The 25,775-nt window shown below is 40.6% G+C and overlaps 1 protein-coding gene across 1 annotated transcript in view; it reads right to left on the bottom strand.

The window, feature by feature from the left end:
* ZFHX3 (zinc finger homeobox 3) overlaps positions 1-21,954 on the bottom strand; it is an 832,685-nt gene extending 810,731 nt beyond the window's left edge. Inside the window, exons 1-2 of the mRNA XM_090063359.1 lie at positions 21,789-21,954; positions 4,306-4,413 (exon numbers count right to left, since the gene is read on the bottom strand). The gene's annotated coding sequence lies outside the window, so the exon portion shown is untranslated. The remainder of the gene's footprint in view (positions 1-4,305; positions 4,414-21,788) is intronic.
* Between the last annotated feature and the right edge of the window lie 3,821 nt (positions 21,955-25,775).

Below are 25,775 nucleotides of genomic sequence, written 5' to 3' on the forward strand. Positions count from 1 at the left end.
TAAATCAGAAGAGTACATATCAGCCATTAATATTAACAATCTGCCCTCTTTCCAGGCCCCCAGAAGTTTCATTCCACAGTAAACAAAAGTCATTAAAAGTTTTGAAAATCACACAATCATAGAAAATTAACATCCCAGCCAAGGCTTTGTCTAGCCAGATCTTAAAAATCTCCAAGGCTGGAGACTCCACATCCTCTCTGGGTAACTTGTTCCAGTGCTTTACTACCCTCCTCACGAGAAAGTTCTTCCTACTAATATCTAACCTCAACTTCCCTTGCTGCAACTTAAGCCCATTGCTCCTTGTTCTGTCATCTGCCACCACTGAGAACAGTCCAGCTTCATGCTCTTTGCAACCGTGAAATAAAATGGATTTCCTCAGAGCTAATGGCTGCATCTCCACCTCTAATTTCTGTAACAGGCAAGCCACCCTTGCATGTGAGCTATAACTGAAAACAGTGGCATGTTTCTTTTGCCATTACTCTCCTTATATTTCCACTGTTACTCTATAAAGTACACTGGATACTCAATGACAGATTCTGGGTCATTATAAAACCTTAATGAAATACGAGATCACAGATGTGTCATCAGGAGCTCTATCAGCCCAGGCAGATAAGCTAAAAGTTTGGCAATTCACAATGCCTCATCGCACTATAATAAATCCATTCAGAATTGCTAAGGCTAGCTATAAAAAATAAATTCTAGCTTTCTAGCAGGGGGATCCTTATGATTCAGGGTCTTTTGAGAACAGGAAGTGAAAACAAGGAAAACAAAAGGACCTTAAAGAATAATACCTAACAATAATAGCCCAGATTCTCAGCTGTACCCAGTAAGCACTAAGTGCAAGAGAGGGGAGGGGGTGGGTGGGTGTGTGCGTGTAAGTAAAGTCTGATCATTGGCTTCATCTCCAGAGTAACTCAGAGCAAGCTCAAGGCAGTTATCGAAATGGACTAGGCTCCAATCACAGCACCTCCATAGTGGAAGCCCATGAAAGATGGCATGGGGCTGGGAGAGAACTCAGGTACAAGGCAGGTTGGCTTGCATTAGTTTGGCATCAGAAAACTAATATAAATAAGCTACAGCAGACATCAAGATTGGACCCAATGATTTTAGACTGAGCTGCAATTAGACAAATGTAAATCTTTGCAATATGACAGGTTCACACAGATTGTTCCCTGGGAGAGGTTTTGCCATTTATGTTGATTTAGCTGTATTATGTAGTATCTAGAAGCCAAATTACCTTCCTGTTTAAAGCACCCTTCAAACTATAGTTATGATTAGAAAAGTAATGATATTCAAAGTGATTTTTCTTACGTTTTTTGCATTATTGAGTCATTTTTAGCTTACTGCACTGATCAAAACAAGTTTTACTCTTTTTATCTGTGCAGAGGCAATACGTATATGGGAAAATAGCTTGGTGTCTATTCTGGCTTGCACACTATATTCAGAAACATTCACTAAGCTCCAACTGCAGAACCTTTATTACGGATGATAATGGAAGAGACAGAAAGAAAAATGCTGTATTTTCAGACACCAAATGGAATCAGTAGTTAGAAAAGTCAAATTTCAGGTTGTAAACTACACAGTTTTCCTGGAATCATTAAAAGAGAATAAATCTAGGATCCAATGATGCAATTTTTACACTCACTGTCCTGACTATAACAACACTTTACTGATCTGCCAGCGCACCATTAGATCACTGTGCTGCATTAAACTGTAAAAGAAAAATCCCATTTTGTGATTCAGCTATACAAAAGTACAAACCAGGCACCCAAATGTGTCAAGTAAAATATCAAGAATCATAAGAAAAACAAATTGCAAGATATATGAGCATTAGATATAATAGTCTGAAAGAGAAACTTAAAATGACTGATGGGATGCTCATCTTTCCTTATATGTTAGCTACTTTCTTCTATCTACACTCATTTGCCATGTTTTTTAAACATTTTCCTTCACATACTCCACTTGCTTGGCCCTCTCAAAGGATTATCCAGGATTATAGAATAGGTAGGTCCACATTCTCCCAGTTCTGCATAATGTCCAAAACAGAATTATTTTAATATTTAATTGAAACTCTGGATTAAAATGGTATGCACATCAGGCTCACTTAGAAAAGGAAAGGAATGGGTGGGAATTTTTGCAGAGAGTGAAAGCAAAGTACCAAGTTATTTGGACTTCTTTATTTTATTTATTTTGTAGTTCTCACAGTGGGAAAAAGACTTTCCCACATTATACTTCAGGAGAGAAAGCAGTGTAGGGGACAATAACAAGAAGTGGTGATCAGCCACCAGAATAAAAAAAAATGTCTATCACTTCAGAACTATGAAGTATACAAATCTTTATAGCAACTCATAATATGCACTATGCCCAGTGGAAAATCTTGTCTATTTACAACCTCACACATTGCTGTATTCTAATGTTCAGAAAGTTTAAACCATAAGAGCATAAGAAGAGATACTATTATTTCATATAACAGTAACTATTTTATTGGCTTTAGTAGTTGTAGTCATTGTAAAGATGCATAGCGAGCATTTGGGGCAGAGTTTGTGAATTGATGCTCAGAGATTTGCGGAAAAGATCACAGCAAAATCGGTGACAGGGCCTGAAACTATACACAGATCTTCTAAGTCCTAGCCTCATGCCTAACCCAAAAGACTAAGCCCCTTCCCTCCCATTCTTAAATAAAGCACTCTATTCAAGGGTTTTTCCCATTCCAAGCCTGAATGCTAGGGGGAACAGGGAAGGAGAAAACACCTAAAACCAGACATTTTCACAGATCCACAGTCATAGGCAGGACTTGTATGGTCATGCAAACAATCACTACTGAGATAACATAGCCTCTTACTCTTGTATTGATTATGATATGAGTATCCCACCCAAGAAAAGGAGTTTACAGTAAAATATTCCTATTCAGGTTCACACATGAGCTTTTGCAATGATTTGATGCAGCAATATTCTAGCTTAGTCTGTCTTTGCATAGAATATTACACTGCAGATGCGGTATGATTTAATGACAGAAACTATAAATGAGGCCTGGATGGTTAGCTAAGATCCAACCCAAGAATAATAATGAGGACAAAAAAATTGAGATGCTCCTCCATTAAAAACAAAACAACACAACAAAATCCAGAACTCCAGCAGCTTCTATATTTTCATACCCTTTCCCCACTTCATTGTGCTACTAGGAAGTTGAAAACAAACAAATTAAAATAAGCAATTAAGCACAAATTTTTAACACAGAGGGTGATAAACCATCTGAGCTATCATGGGAAAAATCCCTCTCAAGGTTTTCAAAGTAGATCCTGGATGCCTTTCTGGAACAAAGAATTGTGTCAAAGTTAAACTGCTGGGCTCAATGCCGAGGTATCTGGATGAACATTAATGGTCTGTGGTACGTAAGAGGTCAGACTATATGATCTAATGGTCCCCTCCAGCCTTAAAATCCATTAATATGAATTTGGAAGATACCAGTAAAAACTGATAATATATTTTTTCATACTGAATCTGCAAATATGCCTTCAAAAGGTAGAGAAAAATCCACATAATCAGCATGTGTCCTACCAGAAAACCTTCAAACCAGTATGAAACTTCTTAAGCTATGTGACCTAGACAAATTAGAGAAGCGCAACTGCAGAAGTGACTGCAATGCAGAGTAGAAACAAGTTTAGCTTTATACCAGCTTCTATGGATACCAATAGATTGCTGACCCCTCACATCCTGCCACCTGCTATTGCTCTCAGTTACTCCTTTCACCATTCATCCTGCACACTGAATGAGGCAGGGATTCTGTGGAAGGAAACAGTAATTATGTAATTACTCAAGGATCACGTAATTAAAATAAAAGTGAATATGCACAAGGGGTCAACTTAAAGTTGAACAGAAAGCCTTAACTCTGGCATTTTTAACTTAGGAGCGCTTGATTTCATAACTGTAACAATGTTCTTTTAATGTTACTTTTGTGTGCAATTAAGAGATACCCTCCAGATTAAGAATTTACATGCACACACACACACACACCAAAACCCACATTTTCTTAAAACAATTATTTTAATTTGATTGTTTTATAGAGACCAATTTGAAGCAAATATGGTTTTTAAATGAATAATTGGAAATAAAGAGGGATCCAGTGTGATAACATGCAAATAAGTATGGTGCATTCAATTGAGACCAAAAAATTGAAGTAATAATAAGGCAGGAAAACTACACAGCAGGATGGACATTTCTAGCATTAATACAGCATTTTCACCTGCTGTGAAGATGCAAAATCTGTGTACATGAATTAACACTTGTTCTTATTTGTTTTCTCACCTTTTTATAGAGCAGCAGCCACAATGTGCATCTTTATCTTGAACAAACATTAAGAAGCATCTACTTGCGTTTCCATCCCTATGTGAGAAACGTGATCACCTTGAACAGCTACAGGGGAAAAAAAGATGCAAAATGTCACACCAAAACATGAAAAACCACGTGTGTTTATCTACGCTGTATATTTATCAGAACGGGTTTTTTTATTATTTCTAGTATATCTAAAAAAAGACTCAGATTACAACCCATCCATTCCCTATGCTCACTGTACACTCGTAACAATAAAAATATAAATAACTGCTTTAATAAAGAAAGAATCCAAACATTGACATTAAGAACTAAATCTCTCCTCTTCACTACCCAATTCAACAAGATAGCTGTTCACAAACGAAAATTCAGAGATGAGCTCATGGCCTTCATGTGCAAAGGTTTCTCTTGTATTTCTTTATATCTTGTATCACAAACACATTCGTTGAAGGTTAACGCTATGCAAAAAAAGAATCCTGCATGTTTCTGGACCAACTATTTAGTATTACTGGTATGCCTAGTACATGGTTTAACTGTTTGCTTACAGAAATTTTCTACAAACATCTTGTATACACTGCTGAGATTGCAACTTGTCCTTCTGCTATGCCAGCCTTCATCACTGATTTTCAAACACGGCTGCACTTTCTCAATGCATGAGAGAAGATTCCTGCTCTCCTTCTCTGTCATGATGCTAACAAACAAACGAGTGTACAGCACTAGTTAGTCTATTAAATGCATTTCTACCCTGCTTTCTGCCTGCCCTCAGACTAATACAGCTCTTTATGATGCTTACAAGGCATTTGTTGCTGGTGAGGCTGATAGAGTAGATAAACTGTGGGTCTCACTGTGGCTTTGTGCTCCTGCATCTGTTCACTGTCTTGCAGAGTGCAAGCTCCTCAGAACAAGGATCTTTTTAGTTTCTGTTTATACTGCACAGTGGTGCAATTAATAAATAAATGATGGGAAGCAACTGTACACTGAACTGAGATGAACCATTTTAGCAAATAATTCTTCTAACTTGTTAGAGGCACAATAAAATATTGCCATATAAAAGGCCTTAAATGGTAAACTTATTTTGTACAATAAAGAACCAGCCTACAGTTCCCCATGTGTAACGTCCATTAAATTTACATAGGATGCCCATACATGGAGGGTTGATAGGATCAAGTCATTGTGCTGTAAGGACTTAATTTGAAGCAGATCTAGAAATAAAACTTAAATGTCTTCAAATCCCTCTTTTGTTCTGAGAAACAGTGATACAATATTATTGATCGCATATGTTTAAGGTAGTTAGGAGGAAAATACTGAAATAAGTTTTTGTGACTGTCTGCAGTGGTAAATATACAGTATAATAATGCAACATTTACAAAAAACCTCTGTCAGATAATTCTGGGTTTCTGCATGCTGAAGTCTGATACAAAGCAAGCATAATTAGAGTGATAAAGTCTAAGCAGCCCTAGTAAATTTGACTAAAAGCTAGTATCAACACAGTTGGGATACTTATGTGCATGTTTAAATTACTCAAGTGACTAATTGTATAATTTCCTTTTCAATTACTGAATGCCCTGACTTTTAAAATTAGTCCCCTGTGTATCAGAGGCACTGTGTGTGTTGCTGTTAAAGTTAAAAACTTGTTATACTTTATAACATTATTGTAACATTGTCAGCATTATATCTTGCTTAATAAAAATGTAATTGTGCATGTAATTTGGTAATTTAATAATAATATACGTTATACAAATCTGGAATGCATTAATTTGTCTTTTCTAGGGACAAAAGTTAAGTTAATGTATCTATCTTTGAATAAATATGTTTGTTACTAAAAATGTAAATTTGTACATATTTTGTCCAAATTATTCTTGTAGGATGTCATTTGTAACTGTCTGAATGGTAGCCTTTTGACCACTGTAGCAAGGCAGCCTGTCCCTATAAGAGGGAATGGTCAGCCCTATTGAGAAAGCCCCACTGCAGAACATTTGGACAGGCAGAGTGTCTTGCTAGGATCTCTGAAAAGCTCCCAGAAGAACAGCAAGAGCAGAGAAGCAACTGTGGCCTGAACCACTTGCTATACAAAGGGGCGGGCTGCTGTGCTGGGACCAGTGGAGTTCCACTCCCAGTATTGGTTTAAAAGACTGTTTTGTTTGTGAGAACTAGCTGAGAAGCTCCTCAGCCAGCAGGCTAGGCAACCGGCATATACCCACCTTAACTATCACAATGGCCCTGAATCAAATCAAAGCTGAATTTGGGTGGTATCAAACACTTGGAAAGTCAGCTGCCTTTGCTCTGTGCGCGCTCAGGTGCTCTGCACTCAGACACAGTAGTTTTCTAATGCACAAAAGCGATGCCAGTGACTGCTATGCGAACTTGCTAGCAAATGCCAGGGTTTCTCTTATAGCCTGCCCCCAGGTCCCAGCTGGAAGCTGTGGCGGGCCTACAGGCCAAAATGCAAGGCTTTAGTAAAAAGCCAAACTCACCCCAAAACCACACAAATTACTAAGAGGGTCCAGACCTTTGAAATATTTATAATAGCTCAGTTCACATTTCAAGGTCTAAGTGACTTAGTTGTTAATACTATGGATATAAAAAGAAGATAGTGCAATAAACTCCTCAACCCAGCTTTGTAGTTGGTTGGATCCAAGATCAAGGAAGGGAAGTACAGAGAGCCTAATGATGAAACAGTCAGTAATCAGTGACATTTCAGGCATACAGGGATAAACAAAACAATAACCTGGGATGCCAACTGCAGAGAATTGTACATTTCCCACACTACTCAAATGAAACTGTATATCATGCACAACCTGCTTAATTACAACATCATTTCTTCAAATGTTGCTTAAAATTTCAATAAGTCTAAACTAGGTAGGAAGCAATTTTCCATTACTGAAATCACTTGGAATCAAGAAAGTCTGATGCGGTGCTAAAAGATCCATTTTATAAAATAAACCTATTCTACCTGAAACTAATGAATAGTTTTACTCGTATATAGGGACCTACTTAACTCAGACCAAGACAAATCATTTTTGCCCATTTGGCAGGCATTTCACAGTGGCCCCACCCCTCAGCACTGATTGGCAGAGAGACCTCTTGGGGGAAGACAGATGACAGGGCAGCTGCAATCTTGATGTTGGCTGCCCTTTATCTGGCCTCATTCCTCAGCACTGATAGGTGGAGAGGCCTGGGGTTGGGGCAGTCACCATCTTGCCTGCTGCCCCCTTTGTGCTGCCCCACTAGCCAGCACCTTTCCCTCCCAGGTGGGCACTGCAGCAGGTGGGATGGATTGCAGCAGGTGGGATGGATTGGAGATAGGACTAGCTTCCCGGATTAAGGACAATAAGAAGTCCTTCTTCAAATACATAGGCGGTAAAAAGAGGGTCCCGGGTAATGTGGGGCCCCTGCAGGACACGAAGGGCAACTTAGTCATCACGCCAGATGACAAAGCTAACATATTTAATGATTTCTTTGCCTCTGTCTTCCTAAGTAGGGACCAGTTCAGCCACCTCCCTGCTGGGCCCCCCTCGGGCCCCGAGAGAGACACGCCTGGGCCAGGGGTTAGCGAGGAGTTAGTTAGGGTACTTCTGGAGAGGCTGGACGTGTTCAAGTCCGCTGGTCCGGACGATCTTCACCCTAGGGTTCTACAGGAACTGGCCGAGGTCATTGCGGGACCCCTGGCGCGGCTCTATGAGCACTCGTGGTGCTCTGGCGAGGTGCCGGAGGACTGGAAGAGGGCCAATGTGGTCCCTATCTTCAAAAAGGGAAAAAAAGAGGACCCGGGAAATTACAGGCCAGTTAGTCTTACCTCAATCCCGGGTAAGCTCTTTGAAAAAATTATCCTGGCACACATCCAGGAGGGCCTTGCGGGGGAATGCATGCTCAGGGGCAACCAACATGGGTTCATCAGTGGCAGGTCTTGTCAGACCAACCTGGTGGCCTTTTACGATCAGGTCACCAAATCATTAGACGCAGGGGTTGCTGTGGATGTAGTCTTTTTGGACTTCCGGAAGGCTTTCGACACTGTCTCTCACCCTGTCCTCATCAAAAAGCTGGGAGACTGTGGTGTCGATGCCCACACGGTCAAATGGGTCGCCAACTGGTTGGAGGGCTGCACCTAGAGGGTGGTAGTGGATGGGTTCTTCTCGACCTGGAAGGACGTGGGCAGTGGGGTCCCCCAGGGCTCGGTCCTCGGGCCCGCACTGTTCAACATCTTCATCAGTGACTTGGATGACGGGGTAGAAAGCACCCTGTTCAAGTTTGCTGATGACACTAAGATGTGGGGGGATGTGGGTGCACTAGAAGGGTGCAATAGGCTACAAGCTGACCTTGACAGGTTGCAACGGTGGGCGGATGAGAATAGGATGGGGTTTAACACTGATAAGTGCAAGGTGTTGCACATGGGGAGGAAGAACCGGCACCACACTTACAGGTTGGGGAACTCCCCTCTTGCCAGCACGGAGACGGAAAAGGATCTTGGAGTCGTCATTGACTCCACGATGAACATGGGCCGGCAGTGTGGGGAGGCAGTCAAGAAGGCCAACCGTACCCTGTCATGCATCCACAGATGCATCTCGAGCAGGTCCAGGGAGGTGATCCTCCCCCTCTATGCGGCACTGGTCAGGCCGCAGCTGGAGTACTGCGTCCAGTTCTGGGCGCCACACTTCAAGAGGGACGTGGACAACATGGAAAGAGTTCAGAGGAGGGCCACTCGGATGATCAGGGGTCAGCAGGGCAGGCCTTATGAGGAGAGGCTACGGGACCTGAACCTGTTTAGCCTCCACAAGAGAAGGTTAAGGGGGGACCTTGTGGCCTGCTACAAACTGGTCAGGGGGGATCAGCAGGTATTGGGGGAGTCCCTGTTCCCCCGTGCGCTGCCAGGAGTGACCAGGAATAACGGTCACAAACTGGCGGAGGGTAAGTTTAGATTAGATATTAGGAGGCGCTACTTCACAGTCAGGGCGGCTAGGGCCTGGAACCAGCTTCCAGGGGAAGTGGTGCAGGCTCCTAGCCTGGGGATTTTTAAAAGGAAGTTAGATGAGCACCTTGCCGGGGTCATCTGACCCCGGTGCTCTTTCCTGCTAAGGCAGGGGGTCGGACTAGATGATCTACCTAGGTCCCTTCCGACTCTAGCTACTATGAAACTATGAAACCCTCAGCAAGTCTGCAGATGACACCAAGCTGGGAGGAGTAGTAGATATGTTGGAGTCAGGATAGGATTCAGAGAGACCTTGACAAATTGGAGGACTGGGCCAAAAGAAATCTCACAAGGTTCATATATTTCATAGACATTAGGGCTGGAAGGGACCTCGGAAGATCATCAAGTTCAGCCCCCTGCCCAAAGGGCAGGAAGTCAGCTGGGGTCATAGGATCCCAGCAAGATAAGCATCCAATTTGCTCTTGAAGGTGTTCAATGTAGGTGCTTGAACCGCCTCTGATGGCGAGCTGTTCCAGACCTTGGGGGCTCGGACAGTAAAGAAAGTCTTCCTTATGTCCAGCCTGAAATGGTCTTGTGGTAGTTTATGACCGTTCGACCTCGTCATCCCTTGGGATGCTCTGGTGAACAAACATTCCCCCAGATACTGGTGGCCACCCCGATAAACTTATAGGTGGCCATCAGATCACCCCTGAGCCTGCGCTTTTCCAGGCTAAAGAGCCCCATGGCTCTCAGCCTGTCGTCGTAAGGTCTGTTTTCCTGACCTCTGATCATGCGCGTGGCTCTTCTCTGGACTCTCTCAAGCTTCTCCACATCCTTTTTGAATTGCGGAGCCCAAAACTGGACGCAGTACTCCAGCTGCAGCCTCACCAAGGCCGAGTACAAGGGGAGAATGACGTCCCAGGATTTGCTTGAGAAGGACATGTGCAGATTTCAACAAGGACATGTTCAAATTTCTGCACTTAAGACAGAAACATCTCATGCACCACTACAGGCTGGGGACCAACTGGATGGGCAGCAGCTCTGAGGAAAAGGACCAGGGAATTACAGTGAAGAAGCTGAATATGTGCCCTTGTTGCAAAGAAGGCTAACAGCATCCTAGGCTGCAATAGTAGAAGAGTTGCCGGCAGATTGAGGGAAGCAATTTGTCCCCTGTGTTCAGCACTGGTGAGGCCACATCTGGAGTAACGTGTCCAGTTTTGGATCCCCCTATACAGAAAGTACATAGATAATTTGGAGAGAGTCCAGCAGAGGGCAATGTAAATGACTGGGGTGCTGGGAGACATCACTTCTGAAGACAGGCTGAGGGAACTGGGTTTATTGGGTATTTTTACATATGCTCAAGGAGTTGAGGGGAAGCACTTTAATTAGAGTGGCTCTTGGAGCTCCAAAAGCCACTCTAATTAAAGTGCCTGGAGCATTTTGTGCATCAATGTCCCCGCGCTTCAACATGGCAGTGGGAGCATTTTATGTAAAGCTTGCTGAATGAGCCTTAAAGCATACCTGCCACCATTTTGACTTTCAGGGATGCTGATATGAGAGACACAGAGGCTCGATTAATTACAGCGCATCAGAGCAGCCTCCCAGCTCATGTACAGACACCCATTTAGTCTGGCAAAGAGAAGACTGAGGGGGGATTGAATAGCAGCCTTCAACTCCCTGGAGGGGGGTTGCGAAGAGGATGGAGCTGAACTGGTCTCAGTGGTGGCAGATGACAGAACAAGGAGCAATGGGTTCATGTTCCAGCAAGAAAAGTTTAAGTTAGATATTAGGGAAAATTGTCTCACTAGGAGGGTAGTAAAACACAGGGACAGGCAACCCAGAGAGGTAGTGGAGTCTCTATCCTTGGAGGTTTTTAAGATCTGGCTAGACAAAGCCCTGGCTGTGATGATGCGAGCAGGGGGTTGGACTAGATGTGATCTCCTGAAGTCCCTTCCCACCCTCATTTTTTATGATTCAATGAAAGCAGTCTCAGACAGTTGCCTATCCAGCCTGTCCTTGAAAAGCTTCAGTGAAAACACTGATGGCATAAAAATTCAAAAAATTAATTAGTTTACAATGCCCTCTCTCCTCCACCAAGTATTAGTAGTATATAGTATCTGCAACTATGGACCAAGAGAAATCTCAACTATCTCAGCAAAAAGTTTAACTGGGGAAAGAGTAATGGTTTTCCTAATGGAAGAATACCCAAGAATATACTTTTCCAATGAAATCCACAAAATCTTCATTTCAAGTCCTACTAATATATAGTACAACTCCTTACTGCAGTCATAAAGTTACTGAAGCCATTAAAACATATAAATATCCAAGGCTAGTTTTCTTTACTTGGAAAGTGAAGGGTTATATTTTTTCTTCAACAATAATGAACCAAGAACCATAGAAAGTGATGCTCACTTCCTCATTCAAAGGTCAATAAAATGTATATAGCAACCATCTACAGCTCATGTCTAAGAAAACTGAATTGTAAAACTGATAAGGCTATCTGCAGTGTTAATATAATATACCGGTGACCTTACTAAGCTTCCCTACCTCCTATAAATTCATATTAATTGTATCATTTTATTTAAGTTCCCAACTTGCTGTGGTGTATTAGCATATTAAAATTAACTCTGCAGGCTGTAATCACTTTACCTTAATAAACCAACTTACGGGGACAAATTTGATAAAATTATAGTACCCCCTTGTGGTGTTACCTTCATACCCCAATAGGACATTTCTTAATATTATATTTTAAAAAATCTTCTTCCACCAAGTGCAGTGGATAACTAATTAACCTTTTCCAAAATCCAATAAGAGCAAGGGGAAATTAAAAGGGCTATCACTGGTGTCTGAAAATGGATGAGATTGAATGACATTTTCCCAGAAATTGAGAAAGTAATCTTCAGTAGAAGCCATATGCATTTTTATATCAACAAAGACATGATATATATTTTTAAATAAGAAAAAAGAATGTACCAACAGCAAGAAGTGCTTTTGTAAATGGAAAGCAACCAGGTCATCAATTACAACATATCCAAGGGTTTTCCTTCAATAATTACATCCAATCTTGTACCATACTTTTCTTTTGCCAGGTTTATATGGACAGGGCCCTCTGACCCAAAGGCTATGCTTCTAATTTTCCTAGCCTACATACTGATGAAAGTCTACCTCAGGTCTGTTCTTATTACAGAACACAGAAAGTAACAATTGATTTTGTAAGTATGACAGTGGGAGAATATTTCTTCTATTCCTATTTCTCTTTTGGACAGATCATAAAGAACTTTTCATTGCCAGTTATAGTTTCCAGCTCTAAGCTAAAATAAACTATCAAAACAATAGAAATGTAATATTACAAATAGTTTGAACCAGTACTTATCTTAACAAAATAATAATTACATCCAGAAAAAAATAGTTTTTAAGCATTTCTGAAAATCTTTATAAAAATTTGGAACAGATGAAAATACATAAGACTCAAGTGAAAAATAAAGCTAAATTAACCAACTGTCTGACTTGAAAGAGATCTACAGACACAAAGAGAAAGTGACACACACAGGACAAATATACCAATCTATACTTAACTATATCAAACTGAATACAATACACACAGACCATTGTCTGTTCAGGTGGATTTCACAGAAGTGCTTAAATACTGGAAGTTATTCCCTAGATGTCATGCTAATATACATAGATATCTGTAAGTCACTACTTTGAATACATTACAAAGGAAAGCATCAAGCAAATATCTTTGTTATCACTGCATATCATCACCTTTACTTTGTGCTACCTCATCTGTTTATTGTAAGCACCCATTTTCCTTCATCCTATATTGGACTGTACACACTTTAGGAAAAGGCAGTTTAATTTTATTTTTTTTCAAATGTACATAGTGCCTAGAACAATGGAGCCTCAATTAGGGCTTGACACTTCTGGATACTACCATGGTAACAGTAAGGAGATAATCCTAATAATTTTGTCAGAGTGGGTAGAGTCTATTAAATATTTATGTATGTTTTCTACTCTTCTTCTGTTGTATCATTTTACAGGTGTGCGAAGCAGGCTCTATTCGATTTGGATTTGGCCCAAATCAGGGACAGTGATTCGATTTGTTGATTCAGATCACTGTCCCCAATTCAATTCAGCCAAAACCAAATCTGAAGATTCAATGCCGAGTTGGAGAATCAGCGATTCTGACATAGACACAGCTTTTAAACTATTAATTATTTTGCATAAAAAACAACTGAATCAAAATATTTTCTTTCCCTCTCTCAGAACTCACCTGTGCATGTGGACAGATACACGAAGACCAAGCTGATGGAGGCTGATATGATTTTGTTTTGGAATCTCCTGGACGACAATGAAGGACAATGTGGCCAAAATGCTTACTGAGAACCAAGCTTATATGGCTGGTGAACTCTTACCCAAGATGTGTGGCTCCACATTCCATCTCACAAAAGAAGCGAGACAAGTTTCAACTCTTAAAACATTAACAATTAGGCTGAACAAAGCACTAATTAGAATATACCAGGGAAGCATCCTACATTGGCAAAGAGATGTCACAGGGCTCTGCCATCCATAGCTTATGATTCTCTGACAAAGCCCCAGTACCTCTCACAATAGAGAGCAGTACAAATGATTTTGAAGCTTCCTATGTCTAATTAATTTCAACATTAATACAATTAAATTACTATTTTCAGTACTTCTACAGCACCTTCCAGACAAGAATTCAAAGCACCTTTCAAGTGATAATTAAGCTTTACAACACCCCTCTCAGATAAGTAAATCCACATTGTCTAAATGGAGACAATCACAGGAAGGAAAAGTTGTTTGCCCAAGATCACGTGAGTGGCAGAACCAGAAACAAAACCTGTAACTCCTAGTCACTGCTTTGTCCCATCATCTAGTGAATAGACTTCATCACCTTACAAAGAGATAGGTAAACCAAGATAAGTAATCTCGACACCATCCATTTAAAAGAGGGCTCTATAGGCAAAATTACACATGTTCCTGCCATTTGATTCCAAGTTAAAGATGGAAAAAGAGAATGCAGTAAAGGAAATGTCTTTAAAAGAATTTTATTCAGGCTTTGAAAAACTGTTCCTGCTAAACACGCAAGCCATTCAAAAATACTCAGCCAACACATGGACCTGCAAACACAGGAAGTGTTAACAATTTTCCCTCCCTTTCTACAGAAATGATGATAAAAATGTTCTGGCCATGAAATGGACCAGTTTAATTCTGCTGCAGTACTTAAATCTGCCTTTCATTTTCCTACTGACTTTCTGAAATTCCTCAGGAAGACGTTATTGTTAAACAGCAGCAAGTGTTATTCTCACAGCAGTGCACATTAATAATAATTCAGTGTGGTGTCATGGAAGCCTGTGGGCTCTTAGCTGAATTTATTTGAAAAATAAAGTTTGTTTTTTTTTCCTCAGAGATCTTTACTTAAGTCAGCATGGAACTCTTGTAAAGATAACTACCAATAAGTCACAAGTACAAGCCTTTTTATTTTTTTTATTCACTGCTCACCATGACAACATAATAAATGAACCCTCAGAGACTAGGAAGTGCATAACTATTTAAAATTTGTATTTTATTTTCCATTGTACGCTTCCAGTCATAACTTTCATCATCTATTTTTTAGAATATTCTTCCGTGTTTCCAAGTAAAATGCTACAATTTTCATCTGCAACACACAATAGAGAATCAGAAATACATCTTGCTACGATTCCTGATAATGGCTTGCAACACTAGCCTTACAGTATTTTGTGATCCATTAATAATTACTTGCTCCCGTAAAAAAAAAGCAATGAGCCAACATGGTCTCAACATCTGCTTTTTCAATTTTTGTTTTCAGTTCTGGTGGATGTCTCTGTACTCTTTCATACATGACTAATAGGAAAGATACAAGACTAATAGGAAACATAACTGCAACTTCACTTACGGTTGGTTTCAGTTAACAGATGTTCTTTAAACTATCCAACATAAAAGCATACATTTTAGAAAAACTGACCCCAAAACTGCTTCATAAAATAAAGTATTTCATTTTTTTTCAAAGCTTTAGGGTCTTTCAGGAGACTACAATATAAAAGAGCCCCCAGGGTAAAAAAAAAAATACTTATAATTTCCAACTTAAATATCTGAGACTAAAGATTTTACAATATGATAAGCATCAGAAATAATACGCAACTCCCTCCACAGCTATATAAAAAGAGGTGGGCCTCCCAGCCAAAATGTTTTCCTTGCTAAATTTTAAGTACCAACATAAAATTACAGAAAACAGGTCTGAAAAATCCCTTTGCCATGGTTGATAGCCATGATAGGTCAACCAAAGCTTTAATTTTCCAGATGTTGGCAAGATGGTTATAATAGGTTCTTTTGGCTATCACAACAGCTGCTTCCTTCTGGATAAGTCCTAGGGTCAGCCATCATGAAGCACTGTCTTGAATTTCTTAGTATTATGCCTTCATAGGCATGTGAACTAAGATAGTAACAGAACTCAATGTCCAAGTGACCCCAACTTCTTAATTATTTTATGCACATCACAGTGGATGCAAAATAATTGCTTTGCCCCACATATATCTTGCAAAACTGATCCGCATTAGTTCTTGTACATATATTTGAACAGATTTGTATGTGCTGCTATAACATTTTGTGTACACACATAAACCCATTAAAAATTATGACATACAACCATATCGAGAAACCATATGAAAATCTGGCTGAGAATGTAGTCTATCTATCCAGTGTTGTATCCACTGGCACAGTGTTTTTTCAAATATTTTCTCTACATAGGACTCTGCAACCATGCCATGGTAGGTGCAGCCATGATCAAAAATCCCTGTTAAACAGATGTCACTGTACCTTGCATCCATTTGGGGATAAATGATTACTGTTGTAGTAATGGTTATTGTTATGTTTCCCATTATAATTACATAGTTACCATAATTTGGTTCTGATGCCATATGGATAGGATTGAATAACTTCTTTTTCCGAACCGCCACCCAACCCCGCTTTATAAAGTTGGCCCAACAGAAATACTGGAGGCAAATCTTCTCAAGATTGTAAGGATTAAAGATGAAAACATTCAGAGATATGCTAGCACAGTGATTCTCAACCAAGGTGATTCCAGATCATTTCAAGGGTGCCAAGAGGTACGAGAGATAAACAAGGTATGAGGAGATAAGCAGATAAACTAAGCAGATAAATGCAGTTTCAGGCCTGAAGGATCCCCCACCACTACTGCCTAGTCCCTCTATAAGGACGTATGTGCCAGAATAAATAAATTCGTTTTTGAAATTTTGTGCCACTTGATTCACAAGTTACGGAGGGGTGCCTCACGTCCAAAAGGTTGATAAGAGAAGCAGCTTCTAGTGCAGCACTTAAGTCTATTTTTCTATTAAATATTTTTTAAATGTCCAAAAAGTAGCCCTGGCTTGCTGTCCTGGTACCACATGGGTTTTTCAGAACTTTCGCTGATAAAAGGGAAGATGATGGGTGATGGCAGCATGCTGATACAGTCTTTAAATATTTTTTTCCTCTATTATTCAAGTCCAGATAAAGTTCACCTGGGAGCCAAACTATGAGCCCCTTCATAAATATGAGTAAGAGTTGTCATATGAGCAGATCCTTTCACACATTCTAGCCTTTAATGAAGTGTCCATGCAGGTAACAAATGTTTATTTAATTCTGTTAAAATAAATATATTTATCTGCCAACACTGAAGAACAAAATTCAAAATCAGCACACAGTGTCATTTTACAAAGGAGAAAAAGCAACTGGATTTTGTTTGCTAGCATGACTTCTTAGAACAATGTTTCTTTGTTGTCATCAGAATGGTTGTAAGCCAGACTGCTTTTGTTTTTCTAAGAAAAGGAATTATAACAACTCTTTTCATCCAATCTTAAAGAGTGCTATGAAAATTAGATAAAAATTAATAATAGAGGAAAAAAATGATGTTGGCAACTAACCGAGCTGAAGCTAGATTTGCATCATTCAATCTGATTGTTCCAGGTGCATCATCAGCATCTACACCTTAGTGATTCATCATTGCTTGTAGATAGAGTATTACAGGAACACAGCCAAACTACAAGCCAAGAAGTCTAACACACACAAGTTTTTAAAATTGGGAATGTGTCTTGGTTATAGAACAAAAGAACTCGTTTTATCACTTGGCTTTACCACTTGAGAAAATGGCTCCTGGTGTGCTGAACTCCATGATAAATGTGCCCCCTCCAGATCTTTATTGCCCTTGTAAATCAAAGGACTGACAGCAGTTAATAAGAAAGCTTTTGAGTGGTTTTGAAGTTTTGCTTTGTACAAATAAAGTCTCATATTAAAGAATTTGCTAGTCCTCAAGGTGTGGAAAAATGAGGAGAAGTGGAACCTGTCTTTTTTAACTGTTTGTTCCTTTTTCTATTCTCAAAACTCATTTTGTGGCAAAAACAATAGTAAAAATAAACAATTTAATTTTTTTGCATTACACATTTCAATAGAGTCACTGGCATAGTCATTAAAAATCTATCTGGCATCTCTAACCCTATGGTTTGGAAAAGAACTTCAAATTCAAAGCATGCAGTATTAAAGGGGCTGGTATTTTACAGATTTATTGTTAGACATTTGACCGTATTTGTCTGCCACCTCGGTTCTAGCCAAAGCAAATACTATTTCTGCATCCAGAAATGATCAGTCTAAATTCCACTATGATAGTATTAGAGGATGGACAGGATTACGTTTGTTGCCAGCTCACCCACAGGTATGGAAAGGAAATTCTGAAATCAGATGACAGGAAATACAGCAGTACTCATAAAAGCACTACAACAGTAAGTGTTTTGAGTTGATTTTACACCTCCACTTTTCAGTAAAGGGACAATTCTCCTCTGAGCAACAGGGATAAATACAGCAGAAAGAGTACATGCAGGTCCGATGACACAGGAGCAAATGAACCCATTTATAGTTACCAACAGACAAAACTTTATTTGAAAGTAGGCATTTTAGATTAAATAAACATTGGACTTTAAAGCAATCCAACTGGGGCAAAATGATTATTGTTCATACATTTACAAGGCCCCCAAAAGCAAAATGATACGTAATTTAATTTTTAAATTTTTACAGTTAGTATTAAAGCACACACAGAGCATTGTAAATTCAGTATACAGCATTAGCAGTACACTGAATTACAATTTGACGGAGACAAATTAGGACTAATGTGGTGGCTTTCTGTTTTCCTTCTATGGTTTGCACTACCCCAGCCCAATTCCAAACAATATCATTCCTTCCAAAACAGTTCATCACATGTCCTGGCCAAAAATATCCAACAGGAAACCATAGCTATTTGGACAGAACTAAATTTATTTATAAAGAAGTAAATGTACTTCCTGTCCAAACTAGTAGCACCAAGGTATTATGTGACAATCTAGTAACAGATCTAAAGGCAGCTCAAGTTCTTATGGGTTTTCAGCATACTTCAGAAAGTACTTAAATGGAACAGAATGTTAAAGGATGCATTGTCTTTAAAATCCTCTGTCAAACTGGTTTGGTTTTTTAAAGGCCTGCTTCTATTATTCATAATAATAAAAGGAAAAAGGTACCTTCTGTATTGGGGCCATACCCTTCCCCCTTCCAAATCTAGAGTCAAGGATGCTACCTATCCACAACAGCCACCTGTAGGCTACACAAAAAAAATAAACAGACTGAAGCTTTCTTACCTAAGATTCAAGGAGTCAGTAAAAGGATGATTTGTGTCCCTGTTCATCAACTACTCCTCCTTGCTCACCCAGTCCCATCTCCCTCCTGCAGTTAAGACCCCAAACTGTACAGAGAGGGCTGCTCTTCATCAGGGAGGAACACAGTGCCATAGGTATGGCACACCCCTCCACAGAAAATGTGCGTGATTCACTTACTTCAAAGGAGTATGGATCTGGTGTTGCACAGAGAAACCACACAAGAGATTGCTCTGGGCTTCAGTCTATGCTGAGTTGCCAAACATCCAGTCCATGGACCAAATCCAGGCTGCTTGATGTATTTTTGTGACCCACGTTGCCCATTCAGTTTCTGCAGCACCTAACTCTCAGTTAAAATAAAGTTAAATTCACTGTGGATCAGGGCCAATACGTAACCCTATATTTTATACTCCTGCCCTTGAACAAAATTACAAAATAGAATTTAGCCTACTCCTTACATGTTTGACATGCATGGTCTCTAACATGATTTTAAATCGGCGTGGCTTCTAAAAATGACTTTTGCTATCTTGGACAGAATTGTGCTAGGAAGAGTCAAAATGGAAAACAGCTGGCAAGCACAGTTTTCCTAGAACAATGATTGATAACTCTTTTCAATACCATTGCGATGAGCCTGGTTCAAGCCCTAATGAGGATACAGCCGCAAACGTAATGTCAGATGTTACAGAAAGAAATAAAAAACAAACTGCTAAATCATCCAAATGCTTTAGTGTTTGAAGACAGATTCTAATTACTGATGGCTGGCCCCACACTTCTGCAGTGCCTGACTTCCAGCATGACAGGAAGAAGACAGAGCTTGACATATTAAACAAAAGAACCGTTCAGCCACGAGGCACCGATAGCCTGCCGCCTGCTGCTGACACAGTGGTTGACACTGGCACAGCTCTGGTTCAGAAAGTCCTACAGAGATGTCACTGCATATTACCAACATTAACTGCACCAAAGGGCACAAAAAGTTGACACTGCCTAAGAAATAAAATCAAGCAGGAAGAGACGAAGGAAAGAATGAAAAATCAGAATTAAATTACAGCTTATACTATCTGGGGCAAATGAATGTGTTATTTTTCAATAATAAAATTGATTTGAGATTTTTTATATGACAAGTTGCAACTGGGGCTAAATGCAGGGGATATCTAGCACAACAAACAGCAGATTACATATAGCATAATGCTCCTTTGCTCTTGATTTCTCTTCTTGTATTTATGTCAATATTAAATTATGAGTAGCAAATCATTGGTAAGTATACATTACATATAAATATTGTGAATACCATAAGCAGGTAAAACATTATAATGCATTTGATGTATAACTTATTCATTTTTATATACTGTCAGCTTATTTTTCTTATATCTTCTAATTTTTTAGACCTAGAGAGCATATTTCTTTTTGTTTTTAAATTCTAGAGAGAGCTGGGTGTAACTGTCTAAAAAGAAAAAAAATATCATTAATGACTGAACCATTTGATTTTTTGGCCTATTCCATTTAATGGGCAAAATCCAGCTCCCCTGTCTTAGGTGGCTGCCAGGTGCTCTCTTACTGCTGTTCTCTCTAAACTCGGAATCTGTGCACAACAGACATTACCAAATTATACCCAGATATTGATGTTTGCCACTCTACAGTTAAATTATATCAAACATCAATACAATCAACTCATTAGCTAGTTTTTATTGAGCTCCAACATTCACTACATACTTTTCAATTCTTTGATTAAGCAATGTATAGCCTGTATTCCCGGTCTACATCTACCAAGTGATTAGCCCAATAATACTGATAATCTTCTCAAGTCAAACAAGCTGGGAAAGGAAGTAGCTGAAATCCCTTTAAGCAGAGTCAATTTACTCCTTTTGTGAAGAATATCAATATACTACAGTACTAGCAATACAATCTGGCAAATAAAAACTTCAAATTTGCTAAGTTAGAGAGTAATTTTAACAAAAAGTCACAGCAGGTCATTAAAATGCCCTTTAATTGTCTCTAGATCATACTCTGCTATCCTTCAACAACCTTCCTGGCATGCTGAGATTTTAAATCTCTTCTTACTAATGTAAGAACCAAGAAGAGAATTGAAGTGTGATTGTCACATACAGAGTCTGAATGCCAAAGGTCAACACAGCTTACTGGTATGCTGGCCCACTGCTCCAAATTTTATATCATTTCTGTCCCTCAGTTATTGCCTGACATGATTTAACAACTGTAATTCCTTATTTAACGATGGCAAAGGTTTTTAGGAAACTGACTGTATTTCACCAACGATATATTTCTTCTTGATTACACAGTGGTTAAAATGATTTTAAACCAAGACAGCAAAATAAAGCAGTAATAAAATCAATAAAAGGTGCTTAAAACACTCCTTCTATTAGGTAATGGCATTTAAAATATCCGTAGCTTGTAATGGCACTTAGGATATGCCCAAAAATCAATGAGCTAAATTACTTATTGAACTAGTTAATTTGAACATTGAGTTTTATATGTATATTGATAAAACAGGCTGCAGAATCCTACTGTTAACAGTTCAATTCCATGGTCAAACAACTCCCTCTGCTGGAAAGAAACACACATTCTTCAAAAAATAAAAAGATGTTAAAGCAGCATTTTAAAAGCTGTAACTTTGACAAACTCCACAAGAGGTCCCTCATTCTATGCATAATGCATACAGCTAGAAAAACTTCAGTAGAGCTTACAAGGGGAGGGCACACAGTGCTTTAGCCCGGAACTAGAACTTTGTGCAGTTTGTCAGGCTCTGTTATTGCAAGAAAAATGTCTGAAAGTAACAGACGTTGTCCTGAAAGATTCAAATAATCATCAGATGAATCTCTTACCATGGCAGCGTTTTGGAGTGACCAGATCAGGTGCTGTCGTATTAGGAATGGCTCTCTTAAAAGAGATGGCAAACTTGGAATTTCCAGTCTTGGTTAATTCTGAATACCCAGGATGTAGAGTTTTCGTTCAGCTCCATTTTTTCCTCTTATGTCAATGAAAGTGCATCTTGGAAGTCATATGAAAAAAGACATGGGCTAGAACAAGGCTGCTTTCTCCCACGCTATACAAAGAACTTGAGCAAAGCAAGCTAACCCAAAAATGGCCCCACCAAAGAGAATCAGCAATCCTATGATATCAAGCTGCTGTTTTACCTCATCGTGGCAATGCTGAGACTGCTAAGGTTACCTAAAGACTTGGAACCAGACAAGTCAGCTGAATTCAATTGCTAAAGTTGTACAGAGATGTGTACTGACGTGATCTCCAGGTCTCTATGTCACTGGCATTACATTACTATTATGCATCTTCCCTGAGCCCTGATAAGTCCTTAGCAAGATCTGCACTAGGTGCAATACATACATAGAGAACACATCTGCTTCAAAAGCCTTACTGCCTAGATGAGTCAGACAGACAAACAATGGGAGAAAGTGTTATTTGCCCCTATTTTATGCATGAGGAACTGAGGCAGAGAGGGATTATCTGACATGCCCAAGGACACACAAGGAATCGATGGCAGAAACTAAATTCAGATCTGGCAAGTTCCAGTCTGATGCGTTCATTGCAAAACCATCCTTCTGTTCAAGTCCACCAGAAGATGAGGAGGAAGCATGAACCTCGGTGTCTTTAGGATGCAGAAAACCACAGCATTGGTTGAGATGGGCACATCTGTGACTGATGGGAACATCTGGTTGGCTGAGGGACAGCAACTGCCACAGCTGAGACTGGTGGAGCAGAAGAGGCTCCTAAGCAGTGGGATTATTTTATTTTGTTTTATTTTCAGGGAAGAGATACTTGGCTTTAGAATTTTATTTTTCAGTTTGATTATCAATAGCCTGAATTAAAGGCAGGCTGCAAGTTCATTTTGTTAAGGGTATTAAAACTAGTGTAGGTAGATTTTGCTTGACAGTTAATTCCTAAAGAAGGAAAAATATAATAGATATTTTTTTTCTTATGAGAAGCTGGACAGCAAAGAAAATCTTGGTGATTAAAGCACAGCGATGGAAGAAATCTGGATTTTATTTCCAGTTCTGCTACAGATTTCCTGTATGACCTTGGGCAAATAACGTCTCTATACCTCAGCTTTCCCCTTTTATAAAATGGGAATAATAATACTAATTTACCTTACAGTGGGGCCATGCGTTTAATTAACAAATATTCTAGATGGCCTTAAGACTCTTAACCAGAATACTGTCAGCACCAAATATTATTAGTAATTATACTTTTATTATTATATGTCACCAGAAAAAAGACTCTCCAGCCATTCATAGGTGATGTCTACAAAAGGAATAAGAATAATTTTCATTAAGCATCAGATAGAAAATATACAACTGTCAGATGATGTCTAACATGTACAGCCCTGTTTGTTCTGTGACTTTACAGCTATAGTATTTCATTCATGATAAAAAGCACAGGAAAGCCAATAACGCAGGAGCTTGTGCAAATATAGACACTTTGCCTGTAACCTAAGCTGAGAGCAGTCACTGGAAAGACCAACCACAGGTGAAAGTAAAAAATTAATAAAAATATTAAGTAATACAATCTCCAGGGAAAAAAGGGCTGGAAAGGACCTCAAAAGGGCCCAATAGTCAATCTTTGCTGAAGTAAAAATCTTCCCTTTCTAGATTATTCCAGTAAAAGGCTGCTCTTGAAAATGTCCAATGGCAGAAAATCCACTGTCTCTAGAGGTTATCTATTCCAGTGCTTAACTCTTTACTTAACTAGTAAAGTTTATCCTAAGAGCTAACCCAAATCTCCTGTTTCAATATTGAGCTTATGTGTTTATTTCAACTGATGAAATTCGATACATGACTTCACCACTTCCTAAGAGTAATTAGTACAGGTACACAATATATGAGTCGCATTTTGGATCAGCACTGATAACAGGAAAATTAACATTATGAGCAATCGGGATTTTTTGGGCAATAATGTCACCAATAAATGCCGTGTGCAGCATCCAGCCAATAAGTGTGGGAGGATGGGGTAAGGGGAAGGGAAGGGGAGTGGGGAAGGGAGATCAAGGCTCCTGTGGCAAGGGAGGGAGGGAATGGGACAGTGGTAGGCACTGCCCAGCCAGGGCAGTAAATAGGACCCTGGGGCAAGGCATGGGACACTAGTCAAGGGGGCACAGAGTGGGGTGGCAGCTCCCCACCACTGTATGCACCACCAGGGTAGGCATGGGGGGCATGTGCCCCCTGGATTTGTGTACTGGGCAAGGGCAGGCTGCCCACTGTGGACTCAGGGCCAAGGGCTACACTGACCTCTTCCCAGTGTGGGGGAGGGGGAGAAGGTGGCTGGGGCTGCGCTGGGGGTGGGCAGAGGTGGGGAGGGCTCAGCTGCATGGGGCAGGCAGCAGCACTGGGAGGGGCGGCCCTGGGGGAGGCTTGAGGGGCTATGGCCATCCCAAAGCCACCCCTCCCAGCACCACCACTGCCCACCCCATGCAGCTGAACCCCCCCCAACCCTGTGCAGCACTGGGAAGAGGCTGGCACAGACCCTGGCCCCAAGCAGCAGCAGACAGCCCACTCCCACCCCACACACAAATCTGGGGGGCACATGCCCCCCATGCATACCCTGGGGCTACATGAAGTGGCGGAGAGTCACTCCCCTCCCCCTGGATGAGTGCCCCATGCCCTGCCCTGGGGTCCCATTCATCACCCTGGCTGTTCACACACCCTTCCTCCCCCACGCCCCTTCCCCCCCACCGCCTTACTGGCAGAACACTGCTCTCCAAGCCGCCCAGCTACATTCCTGTAAATCAGCTATTCGATCGGTATCGGCTGATACAGCTGGTTAATAATCGGCCATCAGTATCAGCCAAGAAAATCTTTATCAGTACATCAGTGCAACACTTGGATGCTCATCTTGCTCAGGTGATCTGACCCCAGCTGACTTCCTACGCCATGGGTAAAGGACTAGACCCAATGATCTCATGACGCACCTTTCAGCCCTTATATCTATGAAATCTACCCTTAGTAATTACTTAACTTTTATACAGCACTTTGAAAATGTATAATGCTACACAAGGTAATTGATCATTAATATAATAATTGTCAATTGCTCAGTACTGTATAAACATGTTTGTTTGTTTTTAATTTTTTTGTCCTGGGCCAAATCAGTTTTAAATCCTTTCCATCAGCTGAGCAGAATTCAATCATTCGCGTCTGCGTGGCGCTACCACCAGCAAGCCTCCTACCTCCCAATGCGGCAGCCGTCATAGAGGACAGTCTGGTTTTCTGCTACCCTATCCTCTACTGATACGAAACCGATGCTTTTCTGTCCTCAAGGGGAAAAAGAGAGGACTTAAAGGCATCTGGTTTTGTATGAACAGATGACAACAGGACTGTCCTCTACAACGGTCACCCTCCCCTCAGATGCTTCCGCCTGGGGCTTCAGATACTCCCAAATCCACGGTAGGCATCCAACATGCCCCCATCGCCACAAACTGTGTAGCCGAGAGCCTCACCTGAGAGGCATTACAGATTCTCAAAGGGGCAGTGCACAGGACAGGCCCTTGCCCTCCAGCAACCCAACCCGACGGCATTCAAGGGCATCTTCCCTACCAGGTCAGTAAAACCCGAGCCAAAATCACCATCACAGTGTCTCCCTTGCTAGGTAAGTATACGGTCATTAGATTGTGTTTTTGCGGTATTTCCTCACACCTCGCAGGGTCAGGGGGAGGCGCTGGCTGGAGACAGGAAATCTCCAGGCCTCCCCTTCACAACTCCCCGGCTGCCCCTACCCGTGCCCCGCCCCGCCCCTCCCTTCCCCTCAGGAGGGACGAGGCCGCACGAGGCTCACAGGCCTCACTGACCTTCTCAAGATGGCGGCGC

Source organism: Crocodylus siamensis, chromosome 9, assembly GCF_052110815.1.
Source record: "Crocodylus siamensis isolate JL-2025a chromosome 9, ASM5211081v1, whole genome shotgun sequence".
Taxonomy (NCBI): Eukaryota; Metazoa; Chordata; order Crocodylia; family Crocodylidae; genus Crocodylus; species Crocodylus siamensis.